The 6000-nt window shown below is 37.0% G+C and overlaps 1 long non-coding RNA gene across 1 annotated transcript in view; it reads left to right on the top strand.

Annotated features, from left to right (window-relative positions):
* The first annotated feature begins 2096 nt into the window (after nt 1-2096).
* LOC137634300 (uncharacterized) overlaps nt 2097-6000 on the top strand; it is a 40177-nt gene continuing 36273 nt past the window's right edge. The window contains exon 1 of the long non-coding RNA XR_011042504.1: nt 2097-2163. This is a non-coding gene — a long non-coding RNA (uncharacterized lncRNA). The remainder of the gene's footprint in view (nt 2164-6000) is intronic.

Genomic DNA, 6000 nt, shown 5'->3' with positions numbered 1-6000 from the left:
TACGGATGCGTTTTTTTCTTATTTATATATCATAATATTGTGTTCTTATCCACAATTCATTATTCATGAATGTGTTTTTTTCTAGTAAATAATTTATAAACATATGTTTATTATCCATTTTTTTTATTAATTGTAGGCCTATACACTCAATAGAATAAACTATGGAGTTAAAAACAAAGACTATAAACAAGTCCTGAAAATCTGCTCTAATTCCACCAGCCAATGGGATAAGCGCTTCCAAAACCTCTTGGCAGATAACGAAGCTTTTAGCCAATAAGAGACGACGAGAAAAACCTTGTCAAAGCGTAGATCTCTGATTGGCCAAAGCTCCAATTCCCACTTAGAAAAACTCACTGTGTTTCTGGAGGCAAGACGAAAGGTAGGGAAAGTGAGCTAGTGGTTAAAAAAAATGTCTTATTTATTTATTCATCTATATTAGGACGATGCTTTTTATTTTATGAACGGTAGAGGTTCGATTATAGTCAAGAGAATTAACTGATAATGTAATAACCATTTTCGACAGATAGATAGCGGTTGATGTAGCAAAAGATTTGGTCGGCCATTACACCTTAAAGCATTTTTCATTGTTAATTTTTTTGAATATTCCTGGCTACCGAAAACAATGGTATTCACATTTTAATGTTTGATCGTGAAACAAAATTTCAGTGTCAATACCACTAGTAAGTGGTTGGCAATTAAGAGAAATAGTTCAACATGGCACATTTTAAGTTAAGCACCAAGGAATTATCCGGCCATTTGGGTAAAAATGTTAAATGTATTTTTTGAATTATTTTTGTGACGTTTATGTATAGAAGATGACGTTCAAAATAGTGCAAAGCAAATGACATTTCTATTTAGTAAAAATGCATAGCCTGCATATTGTGCCTAATTTCTCGTTTGACCAGGCTTCGTAAATCTTATAAAATAGGACCTAAATGTTTATACATACACAGTATTAATACTAACATGTTAAACATGCGCTTTAGATTCTATACAACCATATTTTATAGATATGGTATAAAAGGGTTGAAAATAATCCATTCGTCTACGTTAACAATGTCATTGGTCTTCAGGTTAAGTGTCGGCCACGCCCCCTCTCATATATTCAGGTATTCGGTCCCCTTAGTATATCAGTTATAGCTTGAATAATAAGCTTCAGTTGTAATTAGATTGGTCATTTTAAAATTGACTGAAATGTTTTTGTATTGAGAAATGCCATACAAAGCTTTTCACGTAAGATAGACGATGTTAAAAAAATCGGAATTATGTGATTTTATTAGGAGTATTTGTCAGTTTTCAGTATATGTGCGTTATGTAATTTTCCAGACGGTAATTTACATTTTCACGATCTACATTGGCGTATCGTGTATTTATGACTGCCGTATAATAACCCGTTAGTTGGGGTCACTCGGAACTTTAGCTAAAATTGTTTATTTAACCTCCTTGGTTTAGTCAAGTTTAGCTGGAAACCAATATGGCGATAATGGCGGACGAGTGTAGTCCGATTGTGAATTGTAGAAGGATTGTCTATAGATTTGTTACCTTTGCGTGTATTTATTTTTTTATTTATTAGTGATTCGTAAACAAATACTATTTGATCGAATCTCGTGAAATTTGGTCATATGATTGACCTTGATCCAATTACTTTTTTATTATATTTTGTGAGTGATTGGGTTAACAGTCAGTCACGAAAAAAGACTAGTTATGTCGTGGTCAATTTCTATCCAATTTGCATGAAACTCGTGTCAAAATGTGCATAATTAAATTGCCTATTTAGTGATGTGACGTTAGCGGAGGTATGCGCTGTGATACACGAAATTCTTGAGTGTGCATAGGCCGACTGTACAATATACTGATTTTGTAGGTCATGTAGTGTGTAGGATTCCCCTGTGTGTGATATGCCGCAGGCTGTGTAATCATTTCGCGTATAACAACTGTTTTGGTGAGATCAGTAAGCATACGCAGGTATGTTTTATGTAAACGTGAGCAGAAACTGACTGCACCCAAAATAGTAACATAAATTGTACAGTGATACGCAAAATACCTAAAAATATATAGTGTACATTTAAGCTGATGGTGTAGGTCCTGTTTTCCGTAGGGGTTCCCGTGCGTGATAGGCTCAGGAAAACGGACCATGAAGGAGGACCCAAGATATAATGATACGTAAGTGTATTAGCATCACTTGCGTACATGGCAATGATTCTTTGGTTTGGTCAGTTTAAGGTTACGTATATGGAAGTAGTTTTATCAGCGTTCTTCTCGATTTGTCTGTCATTTGAAGTGAAAAGAAGTAAGGTCTGTGTGTAGCTCTCTTAGGATCGGGCGCTATGACTTACTTCACAGGCCCTTGTTCCAACTGTGCTTTTTCTATTAGATTTGGTCATTTGGATGAGAAATTAAACCTTTGAAAATTTACTGCCCAAGGATATGCTGATGGTATATATATATATATATATTATATATATATATATATATATATATATATATATATATATATATATATATATATATATATATAGGTAATTTTATCATTAAAGCTCGTGATTTTCAATATTTCAAATATCCCACTAATACGCTTAGTATAGAATTTGTTCTGGGATATATATACATACAATCTGTATGTATATATATATATATATATATATATATATATATATATATATATATATATGTGTGTATATATATATATATATATATATATATATATATATATATATATATATATATATACACTGTATATGTGTATATGTATTTATCTATCTATCTATATATATACTTATGTATATAGGTATATATATATAAGGATATATATATATATATATATATATATATATATATATATATATATATATATATATATATATATATATATATATATATATATATATATGGTAAATGTGTAGGAGAGCTCCGCGGAAGATCTTGAAGAATTTAAACACCTACAATTCACTATTAAATCATATAGAACGCTTATATAATAGTCAATATATGAGCAGCTTCTATTTAACGAAGATATTCGTGTGTATAGTTATGTTTCACTTGGATTTTTTCTAAGTGTTTGTTTTTGTTTACTGTGTGATGTCTTGGCTAAAATGAGCTGTTTCACCGCCTTACTGCGTATGGCAAACTAGTTCTCAATGCTATTCTAACCAATAACAGGTGTTTTCTTGACGTCACACTGTTTGAAAACCAATCATGGCGGTTTTTACAAATCTAGCCAATGCTGACACTTATTACTTCACTTATCCCTGCTATTTTTCCACCAGTTACCACAGTTTACGTGAAGTTCCGCGGAGGAATATTTTTGCACGTCTCGGATCTCCCTTCAAACTGAAAAGCTCATTTTGCCGTGAAGTATGGAGTAATTAGCAGGACCTTCATCCCGTTCCGACTGTGTCACTTGTGACAATTGCTTTATTTCTTATGGGGATTTTTGTGTACATTATTCAGGGAAAGTTGCTAATTGCATTTGCTCAGCGTCATGGTTTGATTTTGGCAGAGAAAAAGTGCCCTAATTGTGAAAATGTGTGCCGTATAGATTACAACAAATTAGCATTCCGGTGTGATCGTAGTGTGGTTACTCGTGGGAAAAGGAAGAGGAGGTGCAATTTTTTCGTGTCTTGTTTCAAAGGTAAGTTAGATATTGAGACTAATTTGAAGTTTGTGTTCCTTTTTTTGCAAAAGGCGTTTTCATTTGAATTTGTTTCGTTTGAACTGAAACTCAATGTGGCCTTAAGGGGGGGTCACAGGGGGGGCGGAGCCCCCCCCCCCCCGGTAGGCCTAGGTAGGGGTACAGGGCCCCATAGGCTAGGTTAGGTGGGTGTCTTAGGTTCGGTGGTGCCCTGAAAATTACTGTGGCCTTAAGGGGGGGTCGCAGGGGGGGCGGAGGCCCCCCCCCCGGTAGGCCTAGGTAGGGGTACATGGCCCCCAGGGTAGGGTAGGTAGTTGTATTAGGTTCGGTAGTGCCCCGAAAAATAACTTTTCTCCTCCTCCCCCCACCCAAAAACCCCGCTTCCCACTGGGGTCCCCCATAATTGTAGTAGTAGGTTTATGCTTACATTTTCTGTGTAAGAGTTAGGTGGTTGTAGGAGGATTATCTCACAGTTTCAAGGGAACTGTAGCTCTAATTTACTGTTTTCTTTCGTTTTCTACTTTTAGAAACTTTTAAATCGAGCGCGGAGCTCTCCTACACATTTACCGTATATATATATATATATATATATATATATATATATATATATATATATATATATATATATATATATATATACATACACACACACACACACACAGATTGTATGTATACTGTATATTTCCCAGGACAAATTCTATACTAAAGGGTATTAGTGGGATATTTGAAATATTGAAAATGACGGGCTTTAATGATAAAATTACCTATATATATATATATATATATATATATATATATATATATATATATATATATATAATATATATATATATATATATATATATATAATATATATATATCTATATATCTATATATAAGGTAACATCGCTGATCAGATTCATTTGAATGAAATTTTTAAATATTAAACTTAGCCGGTGAATATATAATAGCTGCAACTCTGCGGCTCGACAGACAACATACTCAAAAAACTCGCGAGCGATCGCTATGCAGGTTGCGGGTGTGCCCACCAGCGCCAACTGTCGGCCAGATACCACTCTTGTATGTAAACAAAACCTTCAATTCTTCTCTGTCGACGTTGACGACAAGACGTACTTATACTCGCTGTAGAACCTGGAGTTTTCCCATCATATTTGGTGAAGTACTTTATTTTGGTTTGAGCTTTCGCAGTACAGGTGTTTTTCCTCAACATAAACTCTTGAACTCTTTATTGAATCGGATTATTTGTTGATGACTTGGATTGTTTTTGGAATTTTCTTTGACTACTGTAATTCAAAATGGCTGACCCTTCTCAAGTACCTAGATTTCGAAAGTGTAATGCTAGGGACTGTAATAGGCGTCTTCCAAAGGCTTCTCTCGACCCTCATACTGTTTGTTCCAATTGTCGGGGTAAAACCTGTCAATTGGGAGATCGGTGTGAGGAATGCGTGGGCCTTTCGGAATTCGATTTTATCGAATATGATAAGTATACACGCAGACTAGAGAGAGATAGGGTAAGGAGAAGTTCATCTAGGTCTGTAGATTTTTCCTCTCCACATGCCCCTGAACCTAATCCTTCCCCTGTAGTGGTTGTTCCTAACCCCCCCTTCTAGCACTCAGGAACCGTCTATGCAAGACGTTACGTGCTATTCATGCCTTGGGGGAGAGAGTTGAAGCGTTAGCAAGTGACCGTAATCAACTCATGGCTGACGTGAAGGAACTTAAGTGCCACAGTGCCACGGCGGAAAGTGGGAAAGTGATTAGTGCGCAAAGTGTTGTGAACAGTGTTGCGACCGAGGGTTCGTCTGTTCGTGCCTGTCGTTCACCTAGTCCGGGACCTCTTGCAAGCTCCCAAGCCCAGGGGAGAAGCAATGTCGTACGACTTATGGGTTCGAGAGGCCTTGATCAGCGAACAGACGTTCCCTCTATGGTATCAGGCGTATCTCGTCAAGATCGCCCCTACCATAAGACGAGAGAGCCCATTTTTACCTCGTCTTCCGAAGGCGTTTCACGCAAGAAACCATGGAGCAAGGTTTCTAGGCCTTTGAAACGCAAGTCGGTCCCTTCAGGACAGGTCCAACGTCCCGGATGTAGTCATTGGGACAGTTCGGACCCGTTGCTGTCATCGGATGACTGCTCGCCACCTAAGCAAGGCAAAGTTGTGCCGTCTCAGACGCTAACCCCGTCTGTTACCGCACCCGTTACCGTAGACCCTAAATGGGTTATACTGCAGGACATGCAGTCTAAGCTTGCGTCCCTTATGGAAGATTACAACGCAGAGAAGGTTTCCGTTGAACCTAGCCGTTTATCTCATGGAGATCCTGGCCGTCAGCCACCCAAGCGTTCTGTTGTGCGTCCTGTTAACGTTGGTG

This window comes from Palaemon carinicauda, chromosome 44 (assembly GCF_036898095.1).
Source record: "Palaemon carinicauda isolate YSFRI2023 chromosome 44, ASM3689809v2, whole genome shotgun sequence".
Lineage (NCBI taxonomy): Eukaryota > Metazoa > Arthropoda > Malacostraca > Decapoda > Palaemonidae > Palaemon > Palaemon carinicauda.
This window is presented reverse-complemented; position numbering and strand designations above follow the sequence as displayed.